The sequence below is a fragment of the Lathyrus oleraceus genome, chromosome 1 (assembly GCF_024323335.1).
Source record: "Lathyrus oleraceus cultivar Zhongwan6 chromosome 1, CAAS_Psat_ZW6_1.0, whole genome shotgun sequence".
Taxonomy (NCBI): Eukaryota; Viridiplantae; Streptophyta; class Magnoliopsida; order Fabales; family Fabaceae; genus Lathyrus; species Lathyrus oleraceus.
Genome location: NC_066579.1, coordinates 369,147,769 through 369,166,045, shown reverse-complemented (window position 1 = coordinate 369,166,045; position 18,277 = coordinate 369,147,769).

The following is an 18,277-nucleotide window of genomic DNA, read 5'->3' as shown; positions in this document are numbered from 1 at the left end:
TAATTCTTCCTGGTGTTCAAACATCCAAGCCAAATCAGGTTTGCAAGTTGATAAAATCCCTATATGTCTTAAAACAAGCTAGTAGACAATGGTATGAAAAGCTAACATCACTTCTCATTCACCATGGATACACATAAGAAACTTTTGATAATTCCTTATTCGTCAAGAAAACACCATCCTCATTCACACTTCTGCTTGTGTATGTAGATGATGTTATTTTGTCAAGTGATTCTGTGAAGGAATTCCAATCCATGAAGAATGTTTTGCATCAAGCCTTCAAGATAAAAGACCTTGGTGTACTTAAATATTGCTTAGGGATGGTAGTTGCTCACTCTAAACAAGGTATATCAATTTGCCAACAAATATTGCACTGATCTCTTAACTGACTTGGGGTTCTTGGGATTTAAATCTTCTAACACTCATTCTAACCCTTCCATCAAGCTATGGCATGATAACAATCCTGCTTTCGATGACACCCCTTCTTATCGAAGACTTATTGGCAAATTAATATGCATCAACAACATAAGGCCTGATATCACCTTCATCACTCAATAACTCAACCAACTCTTGTCAAAACCATCCATGACACATTACAATGCAGCTTGTCGTGTGTTAAGATATTTGAAACAATGTCCAGGTCGAGGTTTGTTCTTCCCTTGAAATGCATCTTTTCACATTACTGGTTTCCTGATGCAGATTGGGCTGGCTGCATAGATACCAAAAGATTTGTGTTTGGTTCTTGTTTCCACATAGGAACTTATCTCATTTCATAGCTAAGCAAGAAGAAAAAAACGGTATCTCGATCTTCTTCTAAAGCTGAATACATAGCCTTGGATGCAGCTACATGTGAACTTTAGTGGATCTTATACTTATTGCAATACATGCACATCAAATATTCCAAATTTCCAATCTTGTTTTGCGATAGCCAAAGTGAATTCCACATAGATGTCAATCTCGTATTTCATGAAAGGACAAAGCATCTTGAAATTGATTTCCACATTGCTAGAGAAAAGTTTTTGACTGGAGTTATAAAGCTCATTCACGTGCCTTCCAGCAAGCGTCTTGCAGATTATTTTCACCAAGCCTTTGCTTCCTAAGTATTTCCATTCTCACATGATCAAGTTGAATTTGATAAATATTTACCAAAGTTCAACTTGTGGGAGATTATTAACTGAAGAAACTAATAGTTAGTTATGATGATTGTTAGTTTTATTATCAATGAACAAGTTAGTTAGTTAGTTTTCTTGTGCCCTAAACAACTAGCATGCAACCATGCAACCATGCTTGTATATAAACTACTCCTCTACTCAATAAATATATCAGATCTTATTCATTTTTCTCATCATTTCCATGTTATCTTGCATATTATCGCACCTCAAAAAATGAGAACACGGCCTCGCGGAGCGCAATCGCATACTCGCGGGATGGAATGAACAAAGTCGCCAACGGACTTTATTTATTCCCAAATAGGGAAAAGGGGAAAATATCGATAAAACCCCTAAAAGAAAGGATAAGATATATGCATCACAACCAATATCAGGGTTCGGGAGTCGGTTACGCAAGGAGAAGGTATTAGCACCCCTCACGTCCGCTGTACTCAACGGGAACCGTTTAGTTAGTTTGGATTTGAATGTTATCTTATATTAGTTTCTAATCTTCTACTTATTTGGGATATAAAAAAGATAGAAGATAATTTTTTGAATTTTTATTAATGAGAGAGGACCTAAAAAGGTTTTTATTATTAGGGGGCTTGAAAGAAACTAAACCTAATTTTTTTATTAATGGGTCTGACAAGATTTCGCAATCTTGCTTCTACGTATCTCCGGGTGCAATAAAAAATTCAAGGATTACGTAGTTTTGGGTAGAAAATGTTTGTTTGTTGATCGATTTTAGCGAAAACTATTTTGTATTAATCTATGAAAAATATTGTTTTTACCCAAAACAGGTGAGGAGCGGACTTTTGCATCACATCGAATGGATTTACAAAGCAACATTCGGGAAAGTGTCACTTATCTCAACTCAAAAATTATGGATGAAACATTATTTTGTATCATCTTAAGACAAATGTCTTTTGTTTGTGAAAAGGTTTTTCATGATTAATCGCACGACGGCAAAAAAAGAGTATGATTGGTTGAATGTATTTTAGGTGAATGAAGAGCGTTTAAGGAGAACGAGACCTAAGCCTCGGTCTCATTCATTTGAGGTTTCACCGAATGCTATATTTCAATGGTCCTTTTTCATTCGAATTAATTGAGAAAATTGTTTGATTGACAATGAACGCTTGATAATAATCCATTGTTCAAAGAGTTCCGCCAGAATGCTTGATCCCAACGGCTCCTGTTTTGTCCAAGTTAATTAAAGTGTTTTAAGAAACGAAAGAAAAGAATGAACAGTTAACCCAAAACGCGTGGCTCGGGACCGATTATTTGAGGGTTCCCACCGGAATTCTGGACTTCAATGGTCCTCTTCTTTCACATTTGTTTAAAAAAAGTTTGATATTACATTTGATTTGGTTTAAAATGGTTTGAAAATTATTTGATTGAAATCATGGTGAAATGTTAGTGAGATTATTTATATATGTTAGGGTATGGACATGGATAGAGAAATTAACTAAGTAATCATTTAAAAGACATGAAATCGACTAAACAATTAATCGAATAATCTATTTAACAAATAAAAATATAATTAATCAATTAAACTATAACTAGTTAAATAATCAATTAATTAATTGCTAATTTAAATCAATAAAAAAATAAAAAATAAAAAAATAAGGGTGTGTACATTAAAATGGAGTGTGGATTCTAGATTGTCTTTTAGGCCCAAACTTTGAAAGGTGAATCAATCCAATGATCAATATTTTTTTCTAACCAAATTCTACTACTAAAATATAAAATAATAAAATAATAAAATATAAAATAATAAAATATAAAATAAGTAATAATAATAATAATAATAATAATAATAATAATAATAATAATAATAATAAATAAATGAAAAAGCTGGAAAGGTGTCATCTATAAAACAAAGTTGCAACTTTTTTTCTAACTAGTAAAGGACCCGTGCGTTCGCACGGGTCGCGCAAGTGCAATAATTAATTTTAAAAAAATTAAAATATAATATATTTCTTTGTTTATATATATATATATATATATATATATATATATATATATATATATATATATATATATATATATATATATATATATATATATATATATATATATATATATGGTTGGATCAACGTACACAAATTTATTGCATAAGAGTTTTTTTTAATGTAATGGATGTTAAATGATCAATAAATGGGTTCAAAAAATTTCCACAAATAACTTTTTCCAGTTTGGGACATAATAAAGTAAAATATTATTAATTTATAGTAATATAATTTGCTTAATTTTTTTGTATACTATATTAAGGAAATAATACAAAAATATTTTTACAATTTATTGATATATTGATATATAATAAACATTCCATGGTTAATGTTATGAATAAACATTCCATTTATCATTGAGATTTTGGACATAAGAAATAAAAATATATTTATTTAGTAATGGATGAAATTTTCCAATCTGTTACTAATTTGAGGTATAAAAGCGCAAATATTAACCTTCATAATAAATGATTATTTAACCAAAATACATAAACCATGTAAAAGAAATACTAGAACCTCATTTGTTTTAAAATATAGTAATGAATACTACCAAATGTTGAAATTAATTGCAATTGATACAGTAAGGTTTAATGCAACAAAAGATATTGAAACAAAAGGTTCACAATTTTAGTTAAAATTGTGAGAAATAAGTCCAGCAACAAAAATGATTTAACTTCGTACAATTCTTTGGTCCTTAAAAAACTGGGTTTATACAAAACCTGCCCGCAACCTTTTAGGAAGTGATGATTCAAAACCTGCCCGCAACCTTAAAAAACTACAATAATAACTAATTTGATTTCAGGATATTGATTTCATTTTGGAATGATAAGATTGCAACAACAATAAAATAACGGTAATATTTTTTAGTAGTATAAATAGGTAATTTATTTTATCACATTTTTCACTCATATCTAGTCTAAATTTGACCATCTTATTTTATTTAATTTTAATTTTTTTGTGTACACATTTCATTTGAAAAAGAACCTCAATCAACATAACACATGCTCCAATTTTATGCAAAATGATGGAAGTCCTCTTTGTATCCCAAATCAACAAAACACCCCATATTTTGGAAATCCACCTCTTATTCCAAATCCACACCATAATTCAAGATTTCAAAATTCTCTTTTTATCCCAAATCCATAAAATAATTCACCCATTGGAAATTACTCATATCATACATCACCTTACCCAATGAAAAACTCTCTTTTAATGTATTTTGATATATTGGAATCAATTTTTTAATTATATTTTATATAATATATAGTGGGATTTAGTGGGGCCCATTTTCTTAGCCCACTTTAATTATTTACAATCATTTTCTTGTAGAACTAAATGTATAAAGAATTGATATTCTTATTGATTTATTACAAATCATGCATAACATTAATTATCTTACGACTGAATTATTTTAATACTCCACTGACCTAGCCAATAGAAAGGGGGCAGTGGACATAATTATTCATTTCAACCCCCAACTATATTTTGGCAAATAAATAATTTAAATATGTTGACTTATAATACTATATATGATGACGTGAGATTGGTAAAAAGTTTAGTTGCATGCTTAACTTAATCATTTCAAACAAACAATGTAGATTTTCCATTACCAATCAAAAGACAATTCATTGTATATGATAATTATACCTTATTTTTTTTTATAAATCCTTAATTCAGTTGAATGCAAGATTCAAACATTGCTCCAATATTTCTGAACTACCTGCAATTTTAATATATGTATTAGACTTTGAAAAAAATTGTAAAAAAATGTGTTTCTATGTGTTTTCTATAATTAGTTTTGAAGGATTTCATAATAAATTTTTATGTAATTGTTTTTTTAATTTCTAACACCATTAGGCATGCTGAAACCAAACATGGCATGCAATAATCTATTTATAATTTAGTCGTATACACATATTTCATAAGATGACAACGTATTTTGTTATCAATCTAAAATACTTATTAACATTTGAAGATATGATACTCATATAAATTTTGTAGTTGAAAGAACACACAAAACACAATGTTCAACATAACAACATAGGATTTTGAATAATTTCACACACATGAATTAAATACTCATTATCATCCTTTAAACCATACATGAAATATAAATGTCAATTGTAATCCCACAAAATAAACACTTCAAAAAAGTAAGAACACATCCTACAACCAAAACATATCATGTTCTTAACAACTTCATACTTAAACTCATTCTGGTGCTAAAAAGTTCATAAAATATATTTCAATATCAAATTTCCGAAAATTCTAATTAAGAAGATGGTTCTATCTTTAATTTCTTGGATGGTTTGGTGTCTGATAATTGCGTAGCGCCAGACGCTTCAAAATCAACTTCTTCACCCTTGTCAGCAATTACAACATCCTTAGCCGGAGTCATTAGAATGATTGATTCTGGATCATTTTCACCAGATGCAGATAATGTTTGCTTGCAATATAAAAAAGTAATTGTCGGATATAAAATGAATTATAATAATACAATATTTATCATAGAAAATTATTATGTTAACAAATGAAGATACTTACTGCGGAAGTTTCCAAATTTGCTTTGTTAGGGACCAACTTTGCATATTCAGTTTTAGACTGATTCTGCACATTGAAACATCGAATATTTATTATACTTGTTAAATGTTTAAATAATACATGAATTAAGTGAATACTATACGTCTTCTACTATGTAGTCATTTTCAATCTCTTTAACAAAGGCTTCATCATCACAAAGCTTCCAAACAGACGCTTGGGAAAACGTTGGCTGCACCTTAACTCTAAAAGTCATTTTCTTATTCAACATCATTTCAAGCTCATCAGGATAAACCATTGGATCATCTTCTCCATTCTAATGGAAAAATAAAATATCAACCATGAGTGATAATCTAAACTTTACAACTCGATAAACTATTAACATTTTAACTTATGTATAACAATGTACCTCCACGATAGAGTTATGCATAAATTCAGCAGTCATTCCAAGTATAGCAGCACATTCGGAATCCCAGAATACAAATCGATATTTTGATTCACCATTGCTAACATATATCTCAATCTTGTACCTATAGTATTTTAAACGAAGAAAATAATATGATTAATAACAAATCCATTACCAAATTTATTTGCAATTCATCTAGATTATATGTACCTTGGTATAGGCTGTTCGACTTTTTGCCCACATGAATATTCATAAGCTTTTTCAGGATTAGGTGCCTTCGAAGAACACCTTGTGCAGCCATAATAAAACCATCCATACTTTGAGACAGCAAATTTCAATGTGGTTGCTACAGTAACACATAAAGTTTCCTAAAAGCAAATCAAAAATGATATTAATTTCAAAAAGCAAACAATATAATTGTAATAGTAAAGATAAATTCGGCTCTATAGTATTCAACTTACATGTTTGATTTTGCAGAACTGACTTAAGGACATACATTTCGCATTACGAACAAACCTTTCTACTGGCGAATACTGAGAACCACCAGACCAATTAGAAAGAGATTTTGCAGATTGAGTAGGCTTCTCCTTCTGTTCATTAGTAGGCAACCTATAGAAATAAGATTGTTTTTTAAATTAAAAATTATGTATAATAATCTGAATATAAATAAATAAATAAAATCCATACTTAGACATAAAATCTTGAATTTCATGGATGTCTTCATTTATCAACAATTTGGAACCACTCCATGCATTTGACACTGTAAATTGTATAATTAATATAAAAATTATTGGACGTATAATGAAAAATACAAATCAGCTATGTATTTATAAAGTCTGATAGTGTAATACCTTGGCCATCTTTTACCATTGCATGAGTGAGCAGAATTACAATAGCTCCATTGTTTTTAGGATCATTGTAGTAAGCCAAAAATTTTGATCCATAGATTTCCCATAAATTGCAATTTATGCAATTACCCCTATTTTGCAATATAAATAAACAATATTATATGATGGGATTCAGTGATGCAAAATATATAAATTTATCAAACACATAAGTTATGAAAACAATGCGCATTACTTCAAATCTTTCAGCACAATAGAAACAACAACTTTCTTCCCCGGAGTGTTGGATTGGATATGGTTTATCTCACTAACAGCACCAATAATATCTACATTAAAGTAAGGTTCATTATTGAATGTGTTTGCAAATATATAAGCTATATAAGTTATAATAGAATTTAAATTACCTTCCAGTCTATCGATTTTGCATTTGCCTTGAAGTATCTCACCAAAATCTTTAAAGAAATATCCTTTAGGTGGAATATTTTGAAGTTCGATTGCCTTCATTGTGGTACCACCAAGAAACACAATTTTTTTTGAATGATCACATACCTTCCACTGAAAATCATTGTTATAGACACTGCCATTGTTTATAATGCAGGTCATATTCTCCTTAATGACCTCTTTCCATTTCAGTAAATGGTCATGACGAATAAGGACCTGAATCCGATCTCCCTAACAAAATGAAAATAATCTTCTTTTTATATGTTATACAAAAAAGCATTTTGTTGTAATTACTAACTATCATACAAAAATCTATACTTAAAAAAAGAAAAGCAATTTACCAAGGAATCCATAACAATCATCTCCAAATGTTCAATACCCTTATTATTCACAACACTCCAAACATCCATTATTCGAACAGCAAGACGCCAAGTTTCTTTTGAGTCATTGATGTCTTTCACAGAATCAACCTTTCTACTCATTTTCACTGAAAAAAAATTCAAAAATTAATGTAACTGCAAATTTAGATGACTATAAAATTATAAACCTAATAACCTGGAAAAAAAAGAGTATATAAATTTGATAGAGGTTTGTGGCAAAATGCTAAAAAGGATCCAACCTTTGATGTTACACATATATAACATCGTTTTGATTGTATAATTATATGTTATTAAATTATAACTTTAAATTAAAAATAACTATTTAATACAGTTGATTAATATTAATTGAGTAATTTAATATTATTGTTAATTTACCTACCAATTAATTATTATTATTATTGTTATTATTATTATTGATATTTACCCGCCATATATGATAAGAATATTTTTAAAATTTAAATAGTATATTTATTATTTGATTTAATTTGATTTAATTGAGATCCAAACTCTATAAATTAAAATCGATTACTTATTATGAACAATAATATAGGGTCATTCCAATGTCAATCTATTATTAATTGAATTTTACATAGATGTAATTTTGCAATAACACGCTGGCATATTGAATCTTATACCGCTGTTATCTTTGCACTAACATATTTTATCCTTTCAACAGAATAATTATAGTAAATACGTACATTCTGTATACCGAATTATAATAAAAATGTATTAAAATCAAAAGCAATAAAATTGTTTACAGTAAATAAAAATATTGTCTAATTTCTTCATGATCATAAATATTTAAAGAAAAATTCATTGAAATAAAAAATCAATAATAAATCAAAAGTTGAAATAAATGTTAATGACACAACATATATTTAAAATTTTATTTGATATATTTTTATATAATAAATAAATTAGTAATAAGTAAATGAATAATCAAATAGAATAGAACTTTAAGATGTTATTCTATATTTTTTTTACTGTAAACAGTTTTATTGCTTTTGATTTTAATACATTTTTATTATAATTCGGTATACAGAATGTACGTATTTACTATAATTATTCTGTTGAAAGGATAAAATATGTTAGTGCAAAGATAACAGCGGTATAAGATTCAATATGTCAGCGTGTTATTGCAAAAGTACATCTATGTAAAATTCAATTAATAATAGATTAACATTGGAATGACCCTATATTATTGTTCATAATAAGTAAGCGATTTTAATTTATAGAGTTTGGATCTCAATTAAATCAAATCAAATCAAATAATAAATATACTATTTAAATTTTAAAAATATTCTTATCATATATGGCGGGTAAATATCAATAATAATAATAACAATAATAATAATTAATTGGTAGGTAAATTAACAATAATATTAAATTACTCAATTAATATTAATCAACTATATTAAATAGTTATTTTTAATTTAAAGTTATAATTTAATAATATATAATTATACAATTAAATATATATTTTTATTAAATTGTAAAATGGTAGAGTTAGTTAAAATGGTATAATATTGTAAGTGGTTTTGCAACAGTGGTTTTAGAATATTTTGAGTTATTAAGTGGGTAAATGGGATTAATAATGATGATAATAAATATTAATAAATAACAATATTAATAATAATAATAATATCAATTTATTCAATTAAATAAAACCCTAATTTTCATCAAACCGTTTCATATTACTTCTCCCTCTTTTCATATTCTCGGTTTGACATCTCAGAAAGACCACTTAAAAAATCAGTATATTTATTATTAAAAAAATTCATTTTGTCATTTAAAGAAAATCAAGTAACGATAATATTTGGCAAAAAAACTACAATAATAATTAATTTGATTTCAGAATATTGATTTCATTTTGGAATGATAAGATTGCAACAACAATAAAATAACGGTAATATTTATTATTAAAAAAAATTCATTTTGTCATTTAAAGATAGGTAATTTATTTAAATAGAGTTTAAATAGAGTTTAGTACGAAATAGAGTTTAGTAATAATTAAATAGAGTTTAGTACGAAATTACTTATAGGAACATGAAAGTAGCTGTATTATGGATTGTAATTAGGGTAATTAAGTAATTATGGTGGTAATTAACTTTTATATATTAAAAGTAGATAAAAAAAACCCATTTTTTAAATGATAATGAAAAAAATAAAATAAAAAAAAGTAGAAAATAAACTTAACTTTTTTCAAAACTAATCGAAACAAATACTTTCCAATTTTTTTTTAAAAAAAAAGAAGTAATTTTTTTAAAAATAAAAAAACTAACTCTCTCTTTCATTAAAATAAAGAAACAAGACAAACAATTAAACACAAAAACAAGCATGGAAATGAAAATACCCGCAGTGGTACGGAGATGGCGACAATCCCGTCAGAGCTAGAAGCACCGTCAAAACAGAAACAGAGGTGGAGGAACCGGAAGCGAAAGTTCGTCGGAAGTGTGTTGATGTTGGTTGTCTAAAAAAAAGCAAAGCTTAATGGAGAAAGATCCTCTTCAAACTTATCACTTTTTCTCAACATTTTCCATTTCCCTTTTGATTTTTCTTTTCCTTTTTTCATGGTTGTAGATGGATAAAGAGATGTGGTTAATATTGGCAGTGTTATGTATGAAGAAAAGGTTAATGGTTGTGGTTGTTTTATGGAAGTGGAGAGAAGTTGAGTTGGTGTGATGAGTTTATGATGTAATTTGCTTTTACATGAATGGTTTGTATCATGAAATAAATAGTGTTAAATGGAGAAGAAATATAGTTTTATGAGATTATAGAAGTTGTTAGTATTGATCTATGAAATGTGGAGTTTGGAAAAATGAAGGAGTTTATTTGTGAGAGAAGAGAAATGTATGTTTTATGGTTGTTTTGTTGATGAAGAGGTATGTGTGGTTTATGTGGGAGCTTGGTTAGTTATGGTGTAGTTATTGAAGATGATGGAAGAAGTGAGTGAAGTTTGTGTTGTGTTATAATTATGAAGAAATGTAGTGAAGATTATCATGAAAAATAGTAAAGTTAAAGTGAGGGGGAGTTTGTTTTTCTCTACTGGAAATGTAGTGAAGTTAATGATGAACAAAGGTGATGGAAAAAAGAAGGTGAGATGATGAGGTTATTGTTTCAACTATGAAAAAGGTGATGATATATACATATCAGAATGAGACATTCTTCTTTTCACACTTATATTTTTTTAAATAGACAAGTATCAGGAGGTAAAAAATGTTGGTTCATGCGTCGTTCTCCTATTGGTATGGATTTTTTCTTGTTCTTATATGATGTGTGTGATTTTAATGAAGGTTGTTGTTGTAGTAATATCATGAGAGGTGAATGGTGGGAATTGGATTCTCTTTTATATATTCGGTCATTTTTCTTGTTTCTAATCTAACGGTTAAAAAATTATAAAGATTCATTAAGTAAAAAAATATATTTATGAAGAGAGAATATGATACAAGATTTTCAAGGGAATTATTAATTTTTTTAAAAAAATTTTTTACCATTTAAGTTTCTATCTTTTTCCAATTCCATTATTTTTTTAATTTTAACTTTCAAATTCTCCACATTCATCACTACCAACAAAATAAAAATTTATTGAAAATTTTTTAAAAGATTTGGCTTCACCATTCTTTATCAACAAAAAATAGTAGCTTCACCATTGTTATTGATTGAATAAGCTTAGTTTCTATCCATTATATTTTTCTAATTATGAATTAATAAAAGATATTTATCCCTTGCTTATATATATTATATCCTTATAATGTATTTTTAACAGTAAAATAATATGTTAATAGTTTATTAAAATGTATTAGTTTGTTTGAATTTTTTTATTTATTTTTTACAAATGTTAGTATATCTGTTATTGTGTGTAAAATGTATAATTTTTATAAACCGTAAATGCATAATTTTTGTGGGTAGAAAATGCAAGAAGATTGGAAACCAAAGTTAAAAATGATTTTAAATAGCATTGAAGATGCTTGGAAGTTTTGGGTTGATTATGGTGGAAATGTTGGATTTGGAGTGAGGATACAATATTATCACAAAAAGAAAAATGGTATAATTATTTCTTACAAGTTTGTTTGTTGTAAAGAAGATTTACAAAAACCAAATAAACGGGATTATAAAACAATCAATCCAAGGCCGGAGACCCGAAAAAATTGTCAAGCAAGATTAGAAATTAAGCATACGGATGGTAAATTTATGGTCGTTAATTTTGTGGAGGAACATAATCACAATTTACATTTATAAGAAACAACTCATATGTTGCCATGTCAAAGGAAAGTTTCTCAAATTCAATGTCATCAAATTGATTACAACAAAGGAAGTCGTTTGATTTGATGAGTAAAGAAGTGGGAGGTAGAATTAATTTGGAATTTATTCGTCTTGATCAAATGAATTATCTTCGGGACAAAAAGGCAAAGGAGTATGGTACATGGGGAAACAAATTATATATTGCAATATTTTCAAAGAATGACTTTGTGCATTAAATATATTGGTTAAGTTATTTTAAATTGATTTATGTTTTTTTTTAAATTAGAGATATTAGGAATTGTTAGTATTTTAGTGAGGGTATATATTTAGGAAGAAATGATTCAGATCGATGAATTTGTTAAATTATTTTTAATAGTAATTTTTATTTAAAGAATGAGATTATGATTCTATTTTATTATAATGTTTTATTTAATTTTAATTATAGAGATCATTTTAATTTTAATTGAATTAATGACATAATTTATTGGGATGAAATTTTAAAAATATTTAACCTAAAAATGTTAGAAATCCAGAGAGATTTTGTTTTGTGATTTTCTTTATTCATTAATATTATTGTTTTTTGATTGGACAAGAAGGGAATATATATAGATAAAACTTGTGAGCTTTAATTAATTTGAATTTGATGGCCATGATCAATACAAAGAAACACAATAAATTTAAAATGATCAAAATGCAATTAATCCAAATAAAAATCACACATCTTAAAATAAGCATAATAAAATAAAAATGAAAATATGAACATTCCTCTTTATTTTTTCTGAATATTTTAACAAAAGCATAAAAATATTGGGCGCAAAAGTGTCCTAAAAATTAAAACTACTGAACCACAATGATCAGTGTGAAATAAATCTCTCAAAAATATACAGTTTTTCGAGCACATCAGATTAAACTACACGAAATGTTCGCAAGCTTGATTTGGAAATCTTTCACCCCCGTTGTTTTGACGTACATTTAAAAAACGATTCAATCTATTTGCTTGTAGATCCGAAAATTTATTTAAATTGATATTTTAGGCATTATGCGATATGAAATGCATGTTATGCTATGCAGATATGCAACAACTATGATAAATATATTGAATATGTGATTCAAGATTAAAATCGGGATGTGACCGATATCATAATAGTTAACATCCACCTATATAGCAAGATTTGCCGTAGTTTTTCTTGTGTAAGATGTTGAAAGCCTCCGAGACTAAAGAAATGCAATCCTTGATGTCTCTTCTGCTCCTTAAAAATCAACTTGGGCATGATATTGGAAAGCCTATATGTTTATAAGATTATCTCTGTCTACTAAATTATAAATTGTAGTTATGATTTTGATACAATCCTCAAGGTCAAACCAAGGTTTAAATTGTTTGAAAGAATAATGACAAAAAGGAACATAGATCTATTTGAAGGACCTAATTATACCGTTTATTAAATAAGAGAATATTGTAAGATAAAAATTTAGTTAATAGAACATAGTCTTATTAATCTTTATTATTATCATTGTTATTATACTTAAAAATAATATTTGATTATTTTTTATTTTTTCATGATTAAAAATAAAATATTCATAGAGAAATAAAGGAGAATTTAATTTTATTGTTTCAAATCTTATCAATGGAGTTTATCATAATTCATCTTATTTTTAATGAATATATTCATATATTTGGATTGAATTTATTTAAGTGACTTCAAAGGGAAATTTTAATTATTATTGCATATTATAGGAGGGAAATAAAGCAAAATTCATGATATAAATTAAGATAATATACTATTTAAGTTAATATTATAAAAGATAATATATTTCAAATTTCAAATGTACTATTGTAAGAATATTCATGTTTTCTTATTATTATATTTAACAAACTAACTTTTTATTATTTACTTATTATTTCGCTTTCTATAAAAATAAATATCTTATTTTCAAATTATAAACTATAAAACTACAATTTTAGAGTTTCCATTCTTATTGCATTTGTTCCTATGACGAATACTCATTGCATTTTTTTATGAATTGCAACTACAATTGAATTGGTCCTTATTTTAAAAACATTTTTAAGAATATAAATGTTTTCGAATTATAATATTTAAGAAATTACTTTTTTATTATTAACTTATTATTGTGTTTTCTAAAAAATATTCTGCATATTCATTTTTAGAGTTTTAATTCCCATAAATGGAATTTATCACAATTCTTCATCATTTTAATATTTGTATTATTTCCCATTCCTTTATTTTATTTTCCTGATGATTTAAGTTTTTTTTCCATTCCTATATGCTTATTATTTTCCCTATAAATAAGTTAGTTTTTTTTATTGATTGGTAACACATGAGAAAACATCTTGAAGTAACAATCCAAAGAAATTAGACAAATAAACTTTGTCTGATGGCTAAATTCATCTCAAACTTAAACTCTCTATATCTCTTTGGCATTTTGCTTGCATTCATCTCATGTAAGTTTCTCCATCACTGAAATATAATTTTATCTATTAGTTTATCGACCTAGCTCGAAACATTAGTCTCTACGATTGTATACATAAGATACATGGTTTCTACTCATCCGTGTTTGATTATTTTATAGTGCAATCAACACAAGTAGGAGCGTCATGTTCAAAAATTGTGGGGAGATGTTCTGCTCAAGATTGTGCTGCACATTGTAGAAATTATCCAGGTACTGATGGAGGCTTTTATTCATGTGGATACTATGATTTTTGCACTTGTGTTTTCGATAAGCCACCTCCTAAAGTTGATGGAGAACGTTCTTGCAGTATGGGGCTACAACTTTGCGATGCTACGTGTGATTCAAATTGCTGCAAATCAAAGTGTGCTACAATATACAAAAACTATGTTAATCCTACTGGGGATTGTGTTCAAGCTTTTGAGAATACTCATTGCATTTGTTCCTATGACGAATGAATTGCTACTTGTCAATTTAAATAAATATGGTAATAAAAATTTGTGTGGATTTTTATCATCAATTGAATTGCTCCTTATTAATTAAAATAAATATCGTAATAAAAATGTGTTGATTACTATAAATTTAGTTGCTTTATTAGTGCAAATAGTGCAAATTGGATAATGATTGACCGAAAAGGATTATAATCTGTTCGATTTAAATTTAATCTCATTATTTGGAATTAAACGATAGATATTAATCATGCATTAACTTAAATCATTAAATTGGGTTCAGACAGTCTTAAATAGTTTTTTTTTTTAAATAATCATTATTTTAAAAAAATATTTTAAAATAACCAATATTTTAATTATTTTTTTCAAAATAACCATATTTGAAAATGGATGCGTCAGATGAACTGGTGCATCCATTTGTGAACAAGAGGAGGCGTCAGTATCACTGGCGCATGCTTTGGAAGCATTTAATGCTGGCGCCAAATGAGTTGTCGTATGCATGTAGGCTTTGGTGTGTGCGCCACTTCATCTGGCACATACACCTTTGTATTTTTTTTTTAATTTTTTTTAAAATTTTATTGTTTTTTTAATAAATAATGACGAAGAAGAAGAAGCTGAGATTTTGGTTGATTCAATGGTGAATGCTGATGAAGAAGATGAGTCATTATCAGCTTGTAATGTATATTCTCCACCTCAACACACGACAAGGTCGAATTTAGGTTCCGATGAACCTTCATCAGATATATGGTACAATCCTTATGTGCAAATGCAAAGATCTTTGAAACAAGGAGACACATTTCGCACAAAAGAAGATTGTGTAAAAGTCATTAAAAAGTTTCACATGGAACTATCAGTTGATAGAACTAATGCATTGAGGTACAAAATTTATTATCCGAATGAGCACTGCCTTTTCAGGTTGTCAGCTTCGTATCAGAAGAGGAGTGATTCTTGGGAGATTGGATCCATGAGTCCAATTCACACATGCATGCTCACAAATCCAATGCAAGACCATCGGAAACTAAGCTTTCAGCTAATATGCGATGAAATATTGTATGTCATTGGCGATAATCCGTCGTTAAAGGTGAGTACGATAATCTCGCATACTGTAGCACAATACCACTATACTCCATCATATAGGAAGGCATGGATAGCTAGGATAAAGGTTGTTGAAAAGGTGTATGGAAATTGGGAGGAGTCTTACAAACAACTTCCAAAATACCTGATGGCTCTAAAACAGTATGCTCCAGGGACTATTGTCAAGTTGGGAACATTGCACGCGTATACACCAGACGGGACATGTGCTATTGGAAATGGAATATTCCACCATCTCTTCTGGGCGTATCAACCATGCATCATAGGTTTTTCTTTTTGTAAACCTATTATACAAATTGATGATACATGGTTGTACGGGAAATACAAAGGAGCGTTACTTATGGAAGTGACACAAGATGGCAACAATAACATTTCTTCAATCGCCTTTGCCCTTGTTGAAGGGGAGACTGCTGAGGGGTGGAGTTTTTTCCTAAGAAATCTCTGATTGCACGTTGCACCTCAACCTAACTTATGTTTGATCTCTGACAAACACCCTTAAATCATCAGTGTATATAATAACATTGATAATGACTGGCAAGATCCTCCTTCGACACATGTCTTCTGTAATAGACATATTGCTCAGAGTTTTATGCGGGAGATCAAAGACAAAATGTTATGGAAGAAGGTTGTCAATACAGGTTACGCATTATCAGAATCTTCTTTCAAACACTACCGTGAAGAAATAATATTGTCAAACATAGATGCAGTACGGTGGATCGACAATATTCCATTGGAGAAGTGGACTAGGGCAAACGACAACGGTTAACGTTGGGGCCACATGACAACAAATCTTATGGAATCAATGAACTCTATCTTTAAAGGCATCCGTAACCTACCTATAACCGTTTTGGTGCAGGCAACATATTTCAGGCTACGGCCGCTGTTTGAGACAAGACGTTCCAAATGGAGTTCAGTGTTGCAATCTGGGCAGTTCTTTAGTGATGCTTCAATGAAATTCATTAGACATGAAGCTGCCAAAGAAAACACACACGTGGTCACGGTGTTTGACTGCACTAAAGGTTAGTATAGTGTTGCCGAGTCCATGGATCACAATGAGGGCATGCCGATGGGGCAGTACAGAGTCGAACTAGATAGAGGTTGGTGCGACTGCGGAAAGTTCCAAGCCTTTCGTACGCCTTGCTCTCATGTCATTGCGGCGTGTTCAAAGGTTCGAATGGATCCATCTTACTTGTTATCTGACATTTACAAAGTCACCAACCTATCAAATGTTTATCAAATTAGTTTTTTCGTAGTGGCAAAAGAGGATTACTGGGCAGAATATCAAGGGGACATCGTCTGGCACAACGAAGTTATGCGAAGGAAGAAAAAGGGTCGCCCAAACAACACCCGCATTCGAACCGAAATGGATACGGCGAACAAAATGGTTAGATTATGTAGTTCATACCGTCATCCAGGTCACAATCGTACTAACTGTCCTAGTGTTGGTACGAGCACAACCAGATAAATTCACATGTACCTCTGTTGCAATATATGAAAAACTAAATTTATTTCATATTATAAGTTTGTGAGGAAATACCATTATATAAACAACAACACAAACAACTAAAATAATTAAAATACAATAACTAAGCGATTACAACCATCAAAACAATTTTGAACATGTAATGCATCATCCTATGAACGTCTCGGTCAGTCTTAATATCCACTCATTCACGCACTTCTCCATTTTGGTTGAACGTGGACACAAACCATTGGATTCTTCTAATCCTTTCATCATCTCCAATTTCTCCATCTAACCAACTGTTCAACGTTCGATTAAGATGTTCAAATGAATCTATATTCCAAAGTCAAATCTTTATCGGAGACGCAACGGCGGAAAAGATTAAATCGGCATTTCTCTTGTGAATATATTGAGACATGGTTAAAACTCACAAACTTGAAGGAAAGTGAAGTTGAATGAAGGAAAATGTGGTTGTATGGTAAGAGTTGTGTGAAAAATAGAGTTGTGTGAAAAATATTGCATGCAGGACGAGGTATTTATAGAGGAGTAAGAAAATGCATGCGCCAAAGAGCTAGGCGTCTCACATGTCAAGACACGTAGGCGCCAAAATGCATACCCCAACTCACTTGCCGCCAGCATTCAATGCTTCCAAAGCATGCACCAGTGATGATGACGCCTCCTTCTAATGCAAAATGGATGTGTCAGTTCATGTACCGCATATGTTTTGAAAGGTGGTTATTTTGGATTTTTTTTGAAATAATGGTTATTTTGGATTTTTTTTTGAAATAATGATTATTTTGGA